Below are 19,622 nucleotides of genomic sequence, written 5' to 3' on the forward strand. Positions count from 1 at the left end.
AAGAGTGCTCTACAAAGTCCCTCTTTTCTAAGTTTTTTCATGAATAGGATCATCAATAACTATATCAACTTCACCTTAAAAATCTCTATGTATTTTATGTATTTGATTACCTTTCATCATGAATTATTCACTTTTTTTTTTTGCTCTGGGTTGGTAGAAGGCTTTTGGGAAGTGACTTATGTTTATGAATCTTCTCAATTTCCTTTATTTGAAACACATTACCTCATACTATTTCTTCAGACTCTCCAAGCTTGACTGGATACCCAGTTTTCACTTCTCAACATTAAAATGAGAAGGAACCATGGGAAAGTCCTGACATACATACATACGTAGAAAATATTACACAAAGCCATTACTTTGGGGGTTAGGTCAATGTGATCATAGTAAGATAACTCGGAGATGAGTTAAGACCCTGCAATACAAGACAGAGTGCTTCACAAGTACATTCATGTCTGAGAAGGAAGGTGGGGCACATGGAACATGTACCTAATGTCTTCCTTGTAGATGCCAAGAGAGAATGAAAACAGTAAGAATATTTGGAGTCAGTTTAGTTCAATTCCAAATTATAAATTTGACTAAACATACACATTTAATGAATTAGTGGAATAAAGTCAATTATAAAACTCTGATTGTGTAAATCAGAACAATTAGTTATATGACAGCTTTTGGACCTGTTTTAATGTCCTAGTTTGTGACAAATTTTTTTAAACAGAGAAATTTGGATCACTGGCACCTCAAAAATACTGATTTTCACTCATAGGAAAAAGTAGTAACACAATGATAATGCTCCAACTAGGTAGGTAGATATAAATGGAAGAAATGAGAATTATGAATATCCATTTTATAAATTAGGTGGATAGCAGAAAAAGCAATGGAATCAGAAGACCATAAGGTCCAAGCTTTAGCTTCAACAAAGTGAAACATTTTGGACATAGTTTCTTCAAATGTAAAATGAGGGTGTTGAACTGTATCTCCAACGTTCTTTATAACCTATGATACTTAGGGGGAAAATTTCATAACTACAGCAGCTTTACAAACCTATTATTTGAGTGCCAAAAATGGTAAGCTGGAAAATTTTCAGTGGCTTGTGGCCTATTTGTTGTCAATTCCTTTTTTGTTTTTTGCAACATCTTTTTTTTTTTTTTTTTTTTTTTTTCTGGTCTGGTTATAGAAGTACCATGTTCGCTGTAGACAATATGGAAAACACAGACAAATCCAAGCAAAAACCAAAAAAAAAAAAAAAAAAAAAAAGTCACTACCCAAAGATTACCTGAGCTGCTAACATACATCTTTCCAAATATATATTGTTGTATAAGTTACTAGAATTTATAGAGTCCAAGGGTTTTCAAATTTGTATTTTTATGATCAGATTTTTTTTTTTTCTAAACAAAGTCTCACATGGAACCTTAATGTATAAACACATAAAACTGAAACTACTCTGATTGAAGTAGTGATGAAGAGCCTGGGGCTTTTCTTACATGGTTGTCAACACACTCCTATGGAATCCTATACTTTAAGAAGTACTGTCTTAAAACTAATGACTTAACCTATTTTCTAATGCTGGACATTTAAATTGCTTCTTCTTTTTTGCTATTATAAATATCATTCAGTTCTTTGTGTACATTCATGCTTATTTTCCTTGGACCAATTCTTGCAGGTGAAACTTCTAGGCCAAATGGTTTTAAGGCACTCATTGTCATGCCAAGCAACTTTGACATTGTCTCTCCCCAAACCATTTGCCACAGGAGTCATCCATTTTCTATTATGTTATTTAATGGCAACTAACCCCAATTGTAGCATTCGAATCAGAATCTATTTCTGACATATTTCTTCATCTTTTCTTTCTCTTACTTATGATGCCAAATAGGTTAGTATTAAGGCTAAATAAATGTCCTCCTTGAAGCACCAATACTTCCTTCCTGTTAAATGCCATTGGGTGCCTACTGGATGAGCCTTTTGTTGTCTTTGGACAATGATCTGTCAGGCAGTCAGCTTCTATAAGAAGGTGGCTAATCAAAAGCAGATAGTCCCCTTTGGGGGGAATACCTTTGTTACTTGGCACTTTTAGTGAGACAAAGAAATGAAAAGGGCAGAAGAGAATTCCAGGCAAGGGTAATCAGACAACATTGGAGGAACTTGGCATAGTTCAGTGCTATAAATGATGAACATAAAAAAGTGGTTAGAGATGGGGCCAGAGGCAAATGCAAATTGCCCACAAGTTACATAAGGGGGTAAAACTTTGTGGGTGGAAACTGTAGTAAATGTAAGAGTGAATGTCCATTCTAAAGAGAACAGTCAGTATAGCCAATTGCCACCATGTGAGGGAATATCTTCTAGTTTCCAAAGCCATGAAAGGTTTCAATTTTTAAATTAATGATGGTACAAAATTAAAAAAAATAAACAACAACCAGTGCAAACTCGACCAAACACATATGTGAGCTGCATTTTGCTAACAGCCTGTCTCACTTTACAATCTTAGGACTAGGGAGTTATGGAAAGCACAGCTCATGAAAACCTGTGTATACTAAACCCAGGGGTTTGAACTTTATCTTGATAACTGTAGGGACTCATTAAAAAGACTTGACACTGATTAACATCTTAGAAAGATCACTCTGGCAGCTGTATTGGAGTCAAGTCTGAAAGGGAGCTGTGTAAGAAGGGCTTAAATCAAAGCAGTGAAGGAGGCATGGAAAGAAGGAGACAGAGTTGAAAGAGGTTAAAAAGTCATATGGTTTACTAAATTACACAGTTGAAACCTGAACCCAGGTCTCCTACCTTATATTGCTTGATATTCTTATAAACCAATATTGCAAGATGTCTTTTGAGTATAATGCTATTTATTTTGCAAGTCATAAGATACAGGGGATGTTCTTCACAAACATTAGCTTGAAATACCAGGACTTTTTCCTATAGCTATCATGTAGTGTAGGTAAACCTTGCACTAAAAGAAACTCCAGGAAAGAGGATATATAGAGAAATTCTGATGAGATACACAGTGGGCATATACACTGACCATGAATAAAGTCCCTCATACTTCATTTGGCTTTCTATGCCAGTTTGCAACTAAACAACAGATAAGCAGATTGATATGGTTTGAATGATGGTGACCCTCTAAAATTCATGTTGAAGCTTAATCCCCAATGAGGTGATATTAAGAGGTGGGGCCTTTTGGGAGAAGTAATTAAGTCATGAGGGCTCTGCCCTTATGAATGGATTCGTGTCTTATAAAAGGGCTGGAGAGGAGTCTATCATGGCAGCTTGGACTGGTCAGACAGCCTTGAGAAGGGTGGTCTTGGGATGCCATCTGAAGTCGGCTACAGTGGTCAGAGTGTGGGCTCCAGTGCAGGGGCCTGGGCAGAATGTCAGATCTTTAGCTTCCTGTGGTATACTGATGAGCAGAACTCTTCTACTGCATACCTCAGTTTTGCCTAAGGAGACATGGGCAAGAACTTTCTTCAAAATCGCGGCACCATTAATAAACAAAAGGAAAGAATATTCAGAGAGAAGAATTGTAAGACATTCAGGAAACATGCAGGAAGTGCATGATGTAGTATCAGGAATAAAGGATTACAAGCATTGCATTCCTTGGTGTAAAATATCAGATGTAGTATCAGAGATCTGCATATTGCAAAACACAATTAGAAACTGGGTTTCCACCTGTGTTGGGGCAATACACATCAGTAGTAACCCTGGCGAAACCTCATTTTGGAAAGGCATCCTGTACTGATGGGAAACTTCTCAATTATTTGGAGACTGGTGTTTTAGCCCAGATCTTCCGGGCTACTAAAAAATGTGTACTTCTGATTTTTCAATTTCTTTTGAATTTCAATCTCTTCTACACTCTCAGTTTGCCACATTGTTTTTCGATGAAGTTGTAAAGCACATGGTAGCTACCTTTGAAAGAAGAGCATGTAAGCTGTATGGTCCAGAAACAAATACACCTCAGGAGTTAATGCTTCATGAAGTTCATCATGCATAAAGGGAAAAAACAACTGGTGTCACTGACTTTTAACTTTAGTTTGTTCAATTTAGCAAGCATTTTTATGTTTTCAGAAGTCAGAAAGCATTTGTTAAACCCAGCTTTGGTTATAAACTTGCACCACTGAAAACTTGCACATAGAATATAGATTCACTTATACAGACATTATCATGTTCTGCATTTACAATAATGGGATGCCATCACTATTGCTAGAATACTGACATCATTCTTCTGAGCAGAAATTGAAACTGTAAATTTAAATCTTTTAATTATCACCTTACCTGAAAGAGGTTAATTAAGATATTTACACAGTATGTATTAAAGCAACCATATCACACTCAAGTTATTAAATTCAGACTATTTGTAACTTATTGTGATAGGGCCTGCCATATGGCTTAGGGTATTTGAGTAATCATCATACATTTAAAGTAAAAACTTTGACTTAAAAACAATGTTAATGAAGGTTCTCTGGCACTTTTGATATTTTAAAAATTGTTTTGTTAGTAGTAGATAATTCAGTGCCATAGTGTGGTTAGCCCCCAGATAAACAGTGAATTTTTTTTAAGTTTTATTTTTAGTATTTCTGGTGATTGATCCAGAGCTTTAAGCTACATTTCTAGTAGTTTGCCACTTTCTCCTATGTATTCTGGCTGCTCTGTCAATATGCTAATTGTGTGTCAAATTTTGTCTACAACAGCAGGCAACAGATGAAGATAAGTTGGTTGATATGTATCCAGCACTACGCATCCCTATTTTTCAATTTATTGTGTGTATTCACTTTCAATAATGTATTTCAAACTGATATATATATAAAATATGTACTATATATAATATATAATATATACATTATATAATATATAGTATATATTTTATATATGCTATATATTATATATAAAATATGAAATATATAATATATAAAATATATATTATATATAATACACATATATCTTTTTTTTTTTTTTAAAGAGATGAAGTTTTGCTCTGTTGCCTAGGCGGAGTGGAGTGGCGTGATTTTGGCTCACTGCAACCTCTGCCTCCCAGGTTCAAGCAATTCTCCTGCCTCAGCCTCCCAAGTAGCTGGGATTACAGGCACATGCCACCATGCCCAGCTGATTTCTTTTGTATTTTAGTAGAGACAGGGTTTCACCATGTTGCCCAGGCTGGTCTCAAACTCCTGAGCTCAGGTAATCCACCTGCCTCAGCCTCCTGAAGTGCTAGGATTACAGGCATGAGCCACTGCACCTGGCCTCAAACTGATTGTTTTTAAAAAACAACACAAGGACTTAAGTAGTAACTTAGTAACGTTAACTTATTTATTTTTTGTACAGTTAAAAAAGGGGCTGGAGAAAACTAGTTTAGGCCCTTTTTTGCGCTGCTGCCTTCCATCATGGGAAGACATAGCATTTGTCCTTTTTAACCTTGTGAGGATGCAGCAAGAAAGCCCTCATGAGACACAATGCCAGAACCTTGATCTTAGACTTCTCAGCCTACAGAACTATGAGAAGTCAATTTCTATTTATCTATAAATGACTGAGACTATGGTGTTTTATTATTGCAGTAAAAATGGACTAAGACAGATATCACTATTTAATGATATCTGTCTTATTTTATCACTTTTTGATATATTGATATATTTAGATATATCAATTTTGATATATCTAATACCAAAATAAAAGATATATCACTTTTGATAAATATTGATATATTTAGTAAAGAAAAGTCTTTCTTACTATATTTCTACCTCAAAAATTCTATGACTAAAATTAATTTATGTTTCCAGATCATCTGCATTGTGGTTAATCTCTGCGTATTTAGTGGGAGTGAAGACTACTGCTTCAATTTGGTTAATACATTTTTTTAGTTCAATAATTAACTGAGCCAGACAACAAGTCAAATGGAAAGTGAAGTCATTAGGTGGGGTGAAGTGATGTGAAACCTCTGAGTGTTTTCTCTCTTAACCTCTGGATGGGAGCTTGACTTCATTTGTCTGACTGGTAAATTGATGAGCGTATAAAAGAGCATTTGTTGAACAGCTCTGTAAATAATAAAATCTACTCCTACTACCTGCTTTAAAATGATGTATTTTTCTTTATTAAACAAAATATTAAATGCTTTATTAAACAAGATATTGTTTTCTTTATTAAACATGATATTAAACGAAAATGCTGTATTTTTCTTAAACAAGATATTATTTTTGCAAAAACATCAAAGAATGTATAGCTATCCTAAAGTTTCTGTACTAGACAATCACACCGGTACAGACAGAAAAAAAAATTCCCAGATTATAACATTTAGAAATGTGTTACATACTTATAAATTTGTAACAAGGTAGCTAAACAATGATTCTGACTATACTGCTTACAGTGAAGGTGTCAATATTCACTTCATGGTAATGATTTTAAACTTTCAACCAATGTTGTTTTATGGTTTCTTATTTTTAAATGGATACAGGAGTATGATGGTGCTAAACATATGCTATAGTGCTAACTATTAGTTGGAATAGGTCAGGTTATATACAGTAACTAATACCCCAACATCTCAGTGGATTGAAATGACAAAGCTTTAATTTTTCATTCTGTTGTATGTCCATCGTGGGCGGCCTGAGGGCTCCACTCCGTGTTGTCTCCTTACTCCAGGATCCAGGACGACAGGGCAGCCACCAACTTTGCCAGTTGCTATGGCAGAAGAAAGTTCTCTGGCTCAGAAGTCACACATGTCACTTTTAATCAAAACTTGCTGGCAAGAACTAATATAGTCTTACTCAATGATAGCTGTGAAGTGCAATTTCATCATGTGCCCAGAAGGCAGAGAGCTGGAAATATTTGGTGAACAGAACTAATGACTATCACAGTTACCCAAATAATTGCTCTATTATGGTTTCACATATCTTTGTTTTCTCTGCCTGACTAAACTATGAAATCAGAATCTACAACTTGAAAGGCTCCCAACAAATTCTTTTGATTCACTGATTCTACGTAGATAGATGAGTTCAATATAAAGTGTGATTTAAGTAAATTAATTATGTCCTCTTAGAACTTTCCTCCAATATAAATATATAGATGCTCCTTAACTTATGATGGGTTACATCCTAATAAAACCATCACAAATTGAAAATGTTCTAAGTAAAAAATTATAACAAGATTCTGTTATAAGCAACAAATTCTAACAAGATTCTGTTATAAGCAATAGAAAACACACAAAGATACTAGGTTGGGTATATTAAATAGGAAACGGTAACTTATAAAGAAAAGGAATTTCTTTATTAAAGTTCTGGATCCTGGGAAGTCTAAGGTTGAGGGGCCACATCTGGAGAGACCATTCTTATGGGCGAAGCCTCTGTAGAATCCTGAGATTGTTCAGGGCATCACATGGCAAAGAGGCAGAGCATGCCAGCTCAGATTTCTCTTCTTCTTCTTATAAAGCCATCAGCCTCATTCCCATGATAACCCATTAATGCATTAATCCATGAATGATGAATCCATCAATAAATGAATGGATTAATCCCTTCATGAGGGTAAAGCCCTCACAACCCAATCACCTCTTAAAGGTCCCACCTCTCAATACGGACACATTTGGGATTAAATGTTATCGTGGATTTTGGAAGAAACAAGTATTGAAACCATATCATCTACCAAACATCATGGCTTAGCCTAACCTATCTTAGACATGCTCAGAGCACTTTCAGTACAGTATTCAATAAAATACATGAGTTCTTCAACACTTCATTATTAAAATAGGCTCTGTGTTAGATGATTTGGCTCAGCATCTTGAGAAAGTATCGCACTACATATCGCCAGTCCAGGAAAAGACCAAAATTCAAATTCAAGGTAGAGTTTCTACTGAATGTATATTGCTTTTGCACCATCATAAAGTCAAAAAATCCTAAGTCAAGCCATTGTAAATCAGGGACTGTCTGTATTTAAATCCAGTTCTGGGATCATACTAAAATTGAGTTAAGAGACCAGGAAGGAATCACCTGGGTATCAAATCCAGGTATAATCAACAAAATAGTTATTCAAAGACCAACTGTATTCATTTTTCCACAAATGCTACGATGCATTAAAGAATCATGCATGTAAATCTGACACCACAATAATCCCTTTCTTTACTTTCATTGTATTTGCTGTGTAAATCTACACATTAGGAACCATCCACACATTGTTGAAGACAAACAGCCACTTATGCTGTCTGTGCTCACTTTAAAATCACGTTCATAAATCCAAAATGTCTAGGACTCTCCAATCTTTATCTCCATACCTCACTTATCGCAGGAATTCTAGATTCATATATATCTTGGTATCTCTGCTGTGATGTCTGTTAAATTTCTAAAACCTAACCTAGCCAAAACAGAACCATCTATTTTTACGAACTGCAAAGCTGTTTCTTTCTCAGTTCTTCCCATGTCTGAAAGCTGCGCCATTTACCCAGTTTGTCAAGCTAAAACATAGGAATCCTTCTGATTCCTCTCTCTCCCTTATTCTAAACCAAACCTACTAGCAAGTCTTGGGAACTTTACTGCTAAAACATATACATGATCTAAGAATTCTTCACTAGGTCCTCTATTAGCCTACTCTAAGACCGACTTCCACTTGGACTACTGTTAAAACCTCCTAACTGATCTGTCTGTGATCACAAGCTCCCTACTTCCAAATCCATTTGCCACACAGTGATAACTCCCTACTTCCAAATCCATTTTACACATACTTTTAATAGCAATCTTTTAAAAACAAACATCAGTCAATGTCATTGCCCTTAAAATTTACCCTTATACTTTGAATAAAATTTAAAGACCATTGACCCTTGAGGCTTATTTCATTGATACATACATCACATACCAATCCCTCTCATTCCCACTACATATTTCTACTCCTTCAATACAATGGATTTGCTCGCCCAAGGGCCTTTGCATCACCTTTCTTTCAATCTTTGCAGGAAGTCTGCTTGTCATTTAGGCCCAGCTTAAATGCCAATGTCCTGACCATTCTATATAAAAAAGAACCACCTCATCACTATCTTTTGCATCACCTTAATTATCTGCATATTTCTTTATTATTTTACAGTGTGTCCATGTTTATTTATTCTGTTTCACTTGTATCACACGACTAAAACATAATCTCAGCTGTTTTGCTCACCACGTCTTCTTTCTTCTGTGCCTAAGTCACTGTCTGGCTCACATTAGGTACTCAGCAAATATTTGTTGAAAAGATGCTTATGATTTCAAAATACACAAAGTACATAGCATGAGCAGGGAAGGTACAAAAGTTACATAACACAACACTTGATACTTTGTAATTATTCTGGAATTTCAGATTATAAAAATCATCAGATTATAAATTATCAAACATAACAAAGACAAATGCTTTTGTAGTGTAATTTTTCCACAAGTAATTAACCTGACTTGGAAGACATTTACATTCAAACCTAGACAGTTGGGTACTGGAAAGAGAAAACAAAATGAACAAGAGCAAGAGTTGAGGCATTTACCAATAATGAACATTTATCATGTGCCTGGCATAATATAATTGTCATCTGTTTAATTTTAACGAGGTAGGTATTATTATTCCCATTTTATAAATTATAATATTGAGGCGTAGACTCATTAAGTAGCTTGCTCACATAGTGGTGAGTCCTGACACAGGAGCAGCAGTATCTACAACTAGAAAAGTAGTGATAACTCAGGAATAAAAGGTGTAATGGCCACATGGAACAACAGAAAAAAAAGAGCCCATATAACCAAGACAATCCTAAGCAAAAAGAGCAAGGCTGGAGGCATCACGCTACCTGACTGCTAACTATACTACAAGGCTACAGTAACCAAAACAGCATGGTACTGGCACCAAAAGAGATATATGGACCAATGGAACAGAACAGAGGCCTCAGAAATAACATCACACATCTACAACCATGTGATCTGTGACAAACTTAACAAAAACAAGCAAGGGGGAAAGCATGCCCTATTTAATAAATGGAGTTGGGAAAACTGGATAGCCATATGCAGAAAACTGAAACTGGACCCCTTCCTTACATCTTATACCAAAATCAACTCAAGATGGATTAAAAGACTTAAACATCAAACCTAAAACTATAAAAACTCTAGAAGAAAATCTAGGCAATACCATTCAGGACGTAGGCAAAGACTTTATGACTAAAATACCAAAAGCAATTGCAACAAAAGCCAAAATTAACAAATGGGATCTAATTAAACTAAAGAGCTTCTGGATAGCAAAATAAACTATCATCAGAGTGAACAGACAACCCACAGAATGGGAGAAAATTTTTGCAATCTATCCATTTGACAAAGGTCAATATCCAGAATCTGAAAGGAACTTAAACAAATTTACAAGAAAAAAACAACTCCATCAAAAAGTAGGCAAAGGATATGAACAGACACTTCTCAAAAGAAGACATTTATGTGGCCAACAAACATAGGAAAAAAAGCGCATCATCACTGGCCATTAGAGAAATACAAATCAAAACCACAATGAGATACCATCTCACGCCAGTAAGCATGGCAATCATTAAAACGACAGGAAACAACAGATGCTGGAGAGTATGTGGAGGAATAGGAATGCTTTTACACTGTTGGTGGGAGTGTAAATTAGTTCAAACATTGTGGAAGACAGTGTGGTGATTCCTCAAGGATCTAGAACCAGAAATACCATTTGACCCAGCAATACCATTACTGGGTATATACCCAAAGGATTATAAATCATTCTACTATAAAGACACATGCACATGTACATTTACTGCAACTCTATTTACAATAGCAAAGACTTGGAACCAACCCAAATGCCCATCAATGATAGAATGGATACAGAAAATGTGGCACATATACACCATGGAATACTATGCAGCCACAAAAAAAGAAGGAGTTAATGTCCTTTGCAGGGACGTGGATGAAGCTGGAAACCATCATTTTCAGCAAACTAACACAGGAACAAAAAACCAAACACTTCATGTTCTGACTCATAAGTGGGAGTTAAGCAATGAGAACACATAAACACTGGGAGGGGAACATCACATACCAAGGCCTGTTGGGGGGTGGGGGGAAAGAGAAGGGAGAGCATTAGGACAAATACCTAATGCATATGGAGCGTAACACTTAGATGACAGGTTGACGAGTGTGACAAACCACCATGGCACATGTATACCGATGTAACAAACCTGCATGCTCTGAACATGTACCCCAGAACTTAAAGTATAATACATAATAATTTAAAAAAAAGGTGTAACAACAAGGGAACACCCCACACTAACAGAAGTGTAGTAGCCCATTATTTTCTGTAAAGAGCACACCATGTCTGAGATATAAACAGGATTTGGGCGGGGGGGCATGAGTTTAATGGAACACTGGAAAATTATATGCATTAAGTGAAAAGCAAATCCAACTAAGAGACTGACGTGTGACAATATTATACACAAGAATGTTACAAACTTAGGCTCTTTTAGCTTGCATAAGAAAAAACACAAGAGTATAAAATGGTCTTCAAGTTAAATAGAATTATATCTAATTTAGTGATAGAGTTCTAATTGTAGGTCTTAATGTGAAAATCAAATTATCCTGAAAAATTCCTTAGGAAAATACTATAGTCCAGCATGTTATACAAATTTCAATTGGTCCAGTACCCCAGGATCAACAGGTTTCGTCCTATTTTGGGATTTATGGCTATTTGTTTTCCATGAAGCAGTAGAAAATGTAACATGGCTGCCTTGTGTTTAGTTGCATGTACAGGTTTATCTTTAAATGTAGTGCTCACATAATAGAAAGATAGTGGGAATTCAAACAGCTAGGGAAAGGAGATATATGTTTCCCATTTCATTTCCACTCCTGGGCATATGCTGGACTAGAATGCCCAGCACTATTTAAATTGCTCCCTTTCCTCTCTCTCTCTTCCCTCCCCCTTTTTTATGTAGGAGAGGGGAACAGAGAGAATATGATGCATTTGTACACATTTTATGTACTCAACATGACTCTATTTTATATGAGTGACTTTAATGTAGATTTATCCGATATAATACAGAAGGCAAAACTGTGATGAAAGAGTAGACATTACCAGGTAAAATGGGCTTTCATTTAAAGTAATATGCCTTTTTGTCCCACAAAGCACTTATGTAATGGTTATGTGCCATATATTATTATTTTGGATTAGATAATAAATACATTCCATTCCAATATTTTTGTGAAACAAGTAGACAAAACAAAACAAAAAAAATGACTTTATTCTATTTTAGATTGACATTATTTCATTTATTGCTTGTAATTCAAATGGGAGTATAATTAGTAATAAATTTAGGATTCTTAGAGTATATAATAATCTATGATATTCCAAACATTCAGAATGAGTTACTGAATTCAATTCCCTATCATTGTAAATTATTTGAAATGTAGGACAGGATTACAATAATTTTCAAGTTTCAAAAGATACCAAAAGGCAGTAAGCAATTAAGTAAAATAATATAAATATCAGGAGAAATAAGAATTTTCAAAATTTCAGGTAACTTTAACCAACAGAAAATTTCAATCAGGTTCACAGTGACTGTGAAAGACAATCCAGGAATGCATTTCAGTTAGTAGGTGATTAAATGGGCTAAATAAAACCCCTTCTGTCTTTGAATATATGGCAAAACCGTCTTTACTAAAAACACAAAAATTAGCTGGGCATGGTAGCAGGCACCTGTAGTCCCAGCTACTCAGGAGGCTGAGGCAGGAGAATCGCTTGAACTCAGGAGGCAGAGATTGCAGTGAGCCGAGATCTTGCCATTGCACTCCAGCCTGGACAACAGAGTGAGAATCTGTCTCATATATATAAATATATATATATATATATATATATATATATATATATATATATATATGTATATATTTTTTTTTTTCCCCCCCACAAAGAAATGAATAAACCACACAATTTGTTTCAGGATGATGTAGGGGGAAGGTCATTCAGAGTACATAACCTGTGGTAATGAGTTTAGACTAAGTACAATGGGAAAGCACTGGAATACTCTAGGAAATGGATGGCAAGTCTGGAGACATAGGGAAAGGTATAAAGATATAATCCAATATGTGTTTTCAGAAGTTCACTATGTGGAAAACAGTTTAGAGGTCAGAGAAGTGGAAATGGGGAAAAAAGGGAGTAGGTTGTAGTCATGCATGCAAAAGGATCATAGCTTAGACTAGGTTAGTGGCAGCAGAAATAGAAAACATGAGATTAAATTCTAAGATATTTTAGAAGCATAAAGTATGAGACTGACAAATGAAGTAGAGCTAGGGATGAGAGAAAACAAGAAGCTAAAGATAACTCTTAAATTTCAGGCTTTAGTTGCTGTATAGTCCAGTGGTCCCCAACCTCTGGTCCATGGCCTATTAGGAACCAGGCTGAATGGCAGTAGGTGAGTGGTGGGTGAGCAAGTAAGCTTCATCTATATTTACAGCCTCCCATCACTCACATTACCACCTGAGCTCCACCTCCTGTTAGATCAGCAGCGGCATTAGATTCTCATAAGAGCACAAACCCTATTGTGAACTGTGCATGTGAGGGATCTAGGTTGTGTTCTCCTTATGAGAATCTAATGCCTGATAATCTGTCACTGTCTCCCAGCACCCCCAAATGGGACCATCCAGTTAAAAGAAAATAAGCTCAGGACTCCCACTGATTCTACATTATGGTGAGTTGTATAATTACTTCATTATATACTACAATGTAATAAATAAAGAAATAAAGTGCACACTAAACGTAATGTGCTTGAATCATCCCCAAACCATCCCCCTAGCCGCCCCAGGTCCATGAAAAAATTGTCTTCCACAAAACCAGTCCCTGATGCCAAAAAGGCTGGGGACCTCTAGTACAGATGTAGTACCATTTTCCAAAAAGGGGAAGACTCTGCTGGGTTAGATCGACTTAATATTTTCTTTCCTGTATTATACAAAAGGTCCATTTGTAACTTCATTTACTTGGTAATTATTGAATATCTACTATGTGTTAGGTTATGCTAGTTTATAATATTTTATTTTTTTGTAACTGTCTATTTTTACTGAATTCCCAATTTCAGGTTATTTTTTGAACTCTATCAAATGTAATATATTTTCTCACCTAGAGTTACTTATCTGTGCACCCATCCTTGGTTAATGAAAAACAGTAACAACTTTTTTCTTTGTTATTTGTGCCTCCCTCTAGTATTCATTTTAATTGGGCATTCTAGATGTACTTGGGACTATTACACCATGTGGTCTCATTATCACACTGTACACCAATTATTTATTGGTGTGTTTCTGAAATTACATCCTATCCTCCCTGAGGGAAAGCACTTGGTCTCTTTCGTTTGGTGCTATAGTTCCAGCATAGGACACAGTGCTTGGCACATAGTAGGTACATCATTACTATATTAAGGTGGAGATAAAAGACAGAGGCCTATAACCATTGTCTAAGGATAATGTGTAATGCTAAATTTTCATTACTATGACGGGTTTGTTTTCCTCTTCTGGAAGTTATTGGTGTATGTTCCTGACAGCTTAAATGGAAGACTCCAAAAATATACTTGAGACCTGACAGACCATCTTTTTATTCAGTGAGAACACTGAGATCTTCATCTGCCTTATTTGCCCACATAGCAGTTAAGAACAAATAAAATGTTCTCCAACAGTTTCTATGTTTTATATGGTGCCATTTATTGCTTAACCCAAAATAAACCTCAATAAATAGAAAATTATCATTTTCATGATTTCCTTGAAATGGGATATATAGGTCCATTTGGTTTTATATTAATATCTCATTACTTCATTGGTTTGCTAAATTGATTTGTTCAATCCATATCTTATTCTCTAAAGTTGCGAAATTTCTAGAACATCATATATCATGGTCCTAGGGAAAATACTCTTTAAAATCAGCACTATATCCATAACAGAATGTGTCAGTGAAAAAGTTGATTTTCTCTGTATTCCATAAGGAGAATATCATATATCCCCAAGTAAGAGAAACCCCATGCCTTCAGATCACAATCAAAACACATGTCCAGAGAAAATATTCCCTGTGGTTGGAGCAGACAAGAACCTCTATGACAAGGAAGGTTTTCAGAGGCTACAATACACCTTCCTGAGTAACCCTTCTTAGAGCACAATTTGAAGAAAGCTTGCTGATAAATTACTTATAGGTGCAATTAAGTTCAATAGTGAAATAAATGAAATGATGTAAAATGATATAATATTAACGCATCACAATCTATATATTTGAGTATATAAATACAGCAGCATGGAAAAGGGAGTTTTTCCAGTCTTTTGAGAAGTCAATCCCCATGACTTGTTTTGTTTATCCATCTTTTGTGGTAGGCTGATTTCTAAATTAAGAGAGATGATTTATTTGGTAAAGACCAAGTTTACCAAATAGCTTTCAATAACCGACGAGGCTTCCCAGATCTCTGGTAGTAAGAGGATAGCAACCTCGAATGTTTCTCAATTCATCCCTGCTGTTCCTTCCAATCACATTCACTATTACACTAATCGCAGTCACTATTCTTCAGATAACTTCCTGGATTACTACTAGAGTATCCTCCTATCTTTACTGCCAACCCATAAACTTTCCTTCCATCCAATATACGGTTTCCAGGAAAATTTTTGTAAAGCACTGTGCATTATGCCACTATTTGACTCAAAACCTTTTAACAGTTCCCTGTAGCATTCATAAAAGAAGTCCAAATAAATAAGTTTAGCATCTAAGTCTCTTTGTGCTCTATGTTCTGCCTACTTTGCCAGCTTTATTCATATTTCTAAGCACCTCAATGATATAGGCACTGGTCCTCAATCTTTCAGACTCTTTCTCCATGCATTTGTTTTATACAATCTGTTCCCCTGACAAGACAGTCCTTCTTTTTAGTAAGGGACTACTCCAGATTTCTCTAACAAAGAGAACAAAACAAAAACAAACCACCACCATGGCTTTGATCCAGCTAGACATTTCTTTTTCTCATGCAACAGTCCAGAGGTAGCTGGGTGGTCCATGGTGGGTATGCTGCCCTGCTCCCTGAGACTGTCCAGGGACCATGATTCCTCCTATCTTGCTTTCCCATCTCCTACCACGGTTTCCTTAAATGTTAAGATCTAAGGCTGAGAAGAAAGAAAGAGACATAGGAATGTATGTCCAATCATTTTATGGGCAAGACCCCCAAATTGTCCATATCATTTCCATTTATATCTCATTAGCAATGACTTTGCAACATGGCCACCCATCACTGCTAGTGAGGCTGGGAATTGTAGCCTCTAGGTTGGTAGGCATATGCACTGTTAAACTCTGTGGATAGAGCAGGTGGTGGAAAGGAGTTCTCTTACTAAAAGAAATAGGGGGATGCTGTGGATTGAGTTCAATTAGAACTCTCTTTCTTTCAGTTTATGCCTTTAGAAATAACATTCATCTTCAAAGCCAAACTCAAAGAACACCTCCTCAGGTGTTTACGCCTTTGGAAACAACATTCAACTCCAAAGCTAGACTCAAAGAACACTTCCTTCTGGTCAGTCTTCTCTGATTTTATCCTATCTCCTTATTCCATATACCTCCAAAAAGATTAGCAACTCTCCTTCCTCTGAAATGTCATAGCTTTCATACCTACTATGGAATGTGGCACAATCTAGACATATTACAGTTAGCCATATACATATTAAAGATAGTTTGTCAGAAAATGAAATGTGGCCCAAAAGCAAACAACATGTGTGCTATTCATTACTCCTCCTTCATTGTTCTATTCATATACAAAGACAAAGACAGAGGCTGTATCAACTTCTTATTCTGTATTTCTAGAAGTGACTCCATACAAACATTCAATAATGGCGGTAATAATAACACTGCTTTATCTAATACACTGGTAATTTATCTTCATTTATTACAAAAATAACATTTTACAAAGTAACATATACATATTTGATCTAGAGAAATAAGTTTTAGAAATTGTTTAGAAACAAGGTTATTGTAAAAGATTTTCAAATAAACAAAATATTATGTCCTAAAGTTTTACTAAAGTATTTTGAATAATGATGTTTAAACAAAGCATGTTTGTGCTTTTGTCCTTTAGTAAAAATTTTCCAAAAACAAACAAAGTCCTTGAATAATACTAATGGATCATTATATATTTTTAATTTCTGAGGTTTATTTTTTATTCTCATATCTGATTTCTTTCTTCCATTTGCTGACATCTGTTACTTTTGGGGTTCATATCTTCTTATTTTGGCATAACTAGTTTATACTTTTCAGACAACATGAAACAGTCTACACTTCTAGTGGGATAAAATATTTTATTTTATTTCATAATGTTTTACTACGGACCAAATACTTACTTTACATTGAGTTAATATCATACTAGATGATTTAAGTTACAGAATTTCACCATTATAGTGTAAATTTTGGGTAAAGTATACCAAAAAAAAATACCTCCTATTTTTCTTTTAATACTGAACCATAAATTATGAGCAAGGAGTCATTTCCTTTGATTAATAACTTTGCCGGCCATGTACAGTGAATATTTACACATTATTCTATGTTGGTAGAGTGCTTAAAATGCCTGAAACAATACTATTATCAAGCCAAATTTAGAGAAATTTTATATATCACAGTCTTTCAAATGACAGGAGTATAACATATATGAAACATATGATAAATCTCCTTTACTTAAAACTCGGAAAGATTATAAAAGCCTCCTATAAACACTTTTTTTTTTTTTAAACAGACATCTGAGTCTGTCAGTAATTTAAGATTTAAATGTATGTAATAGCCTGGGGGAATTGTAGTAAGGGTTGTTCCCAGGGTGAGTTGTAAACACGGAAATATTTTTTTAAAACACCTATGTAAGCTCCAATGAAACATATTATCTTGAAATTATGTTAAAGTAGAACTTACAATTCATGCACTTACAAGACCAAGCCTATGATACATTTAATAATCATGCTTTAAGAGGCCATAAATCTGTTTTTAATACAGAATACATTTAAAAAAACAATTTTGTCCTTTTTGTATATTTAAAAAATCCTTTCAGGCAAACATTATCTTAAAGTGTGACTGTTGATTTTATTGGCAAATCTATAATAATGCATATGATCAATCTTTATTTAATTATTTTGGGTCACAAACACAATTAATAAATCATCTTTGAAGTGCACTGACCATAATCAGTATACTCTGGAACAAGGCCAAGGGGCCATTAATCAAAATATGCAGCAAGCAAAGTGAGAGCTGCAGCCTGACCAGTTAGGTAAACATAGAGTGAAGCTAATAAAAACCTATCTCGTTTTAAAACCACCACCGTGTTTACTTTTGCAACTAAGATAAACATTATGATAAAATTAAAGTTGTATAAAAAATGAGGTTTGCTCATGATGACCAGAGTAAATATATAGTAATTGAACATTCATTTTATGTACCTAATTTGACATTTAAAAAGTCTAAAGTTCAGGTACCAAAGACTGACAAAAATTAGATATTTGAATCTGATGATTATATTATCCAGCTAAATTAAAAAATAATTTTCAAATACTTTGAGATTTAAACTTTGAATACATTGCTAGCAATGTTTAAGAATCAAGGTATGAAAATAAATTATTTTTGAAAAGACAGGATGGTCAACTACCACATTTTAAGTTGGCACATGCAATTTCATCTCCCTCTCTCTATATATTTCTAAAACGAATTGGTAAACAGCAACAAAAATAACCCAAAAGGCAAACACTGTTGTGAGGGTACAAATTGTTATAGCCTTCCTGGAGAAATTCTGGCAAAACATATGTACATGTATGTGTAATATATGTGTAATTCCATGTGTAACTCTCTATATAAACTATTACATATCTCAAATTAATCAAGTGCTTTTAAAACATAGTTTTCCAAAGATGTTATTTTTCTCCCACATTACACCATATTGATTGCTAAATGGAAGAAAAAAAAGTTGTGGGTTATAGCATAACCGGTGTGCGCCTAGTTTTGTAAATGAAGTGTGGAAGAGAGAGGGATCTGCAAAGACACAGAGTACCAGGTCTTAATGGTGGTCATCTCCTAGTGAGTGGGATCAGAGTTTCCCATATGCTCACTCTTTTGTTTCTGTGTGTTTTCTGATTTTTCTGGAATGAGCATGAACTGCTTTTATAATTGGGAAACACATAAAATAAAGTTCATTTTATTAAAAAATAAATGAATTAATAGCAGACTCTTACCCCCTCACTGTTTTTTGTTGTTGTTGCTGTTGAGACAGAGTCTTGCTTTATCGCTCAGATTGGAGTGCAGTGGCACGATCTTGGCTCACTGCAAGTGCCGCCTCCCAGGTTCACGCCATTCTCCTGCCTCAGTCTCCCGAGTAGCTCGGACTACAGGCGCCCACCACCATGCCTGGCTAATTTTTTGTATTTTCAGTAGAGACGGGGTTTCACCGTATTAGTCAGGATGGTCTCGATCTCCTAACCTCCTGATCCGCCCACCTGGGCCTCCCAAAGTGCTGGGATTACAGGCGTGAGCCACCGCATCCGGCCTTACTGTTTTAATTTTTATAATTCATAACATTAATAATAAAAACATAGGAAGAAGATATCAGAAAGCAAACAAATAACTTTCTTCAAAACTCCATTAAAAAGAAGAATCTTTATTAAGAGTGAATATTGCCACATAAATTCTATGTGACT

General features: G+C 35.2%; 1 protein-coding gene and 1 pseudogene across 2 annotated transcripts in view; one reads left to right on the plus strand and one right to left on the minus strand.

Annotated features, from left to right (window-relative positions):
• Positions 1-19,622, minus strand: part of XRCC4 (X-ray repair cross complementing 4) — a 291,571-nt gene that overhangs the window by 77,637 nt on the left and 194,312 nt on the right. The window lies entirely within an intron of this gene.
• On the plus strand, positions 3,251-4,063 carry LOC140711490 (coenzyme Q-binding protein COQ10 homolog B, mitochondrial pseudogene; annotated as a pseudogene).

Source organism: Chlorocebus sabaeus, chromosome 4 (assembly GCF_047675955.1).
Source record: "Chlorocebus sabaeus isolate Y175 chromosome 4, mChlSab1.0.hap1, whole genome shotgun sequence".
In the NCBI taxonomy this organism is placed as follows: domain Eukaryota; kingdom Metazoa; phylum Chordata; class Mammalia; order Primates; family Cercopithecidae; genus Chlorocebus; species Chlorocebus sabaeus.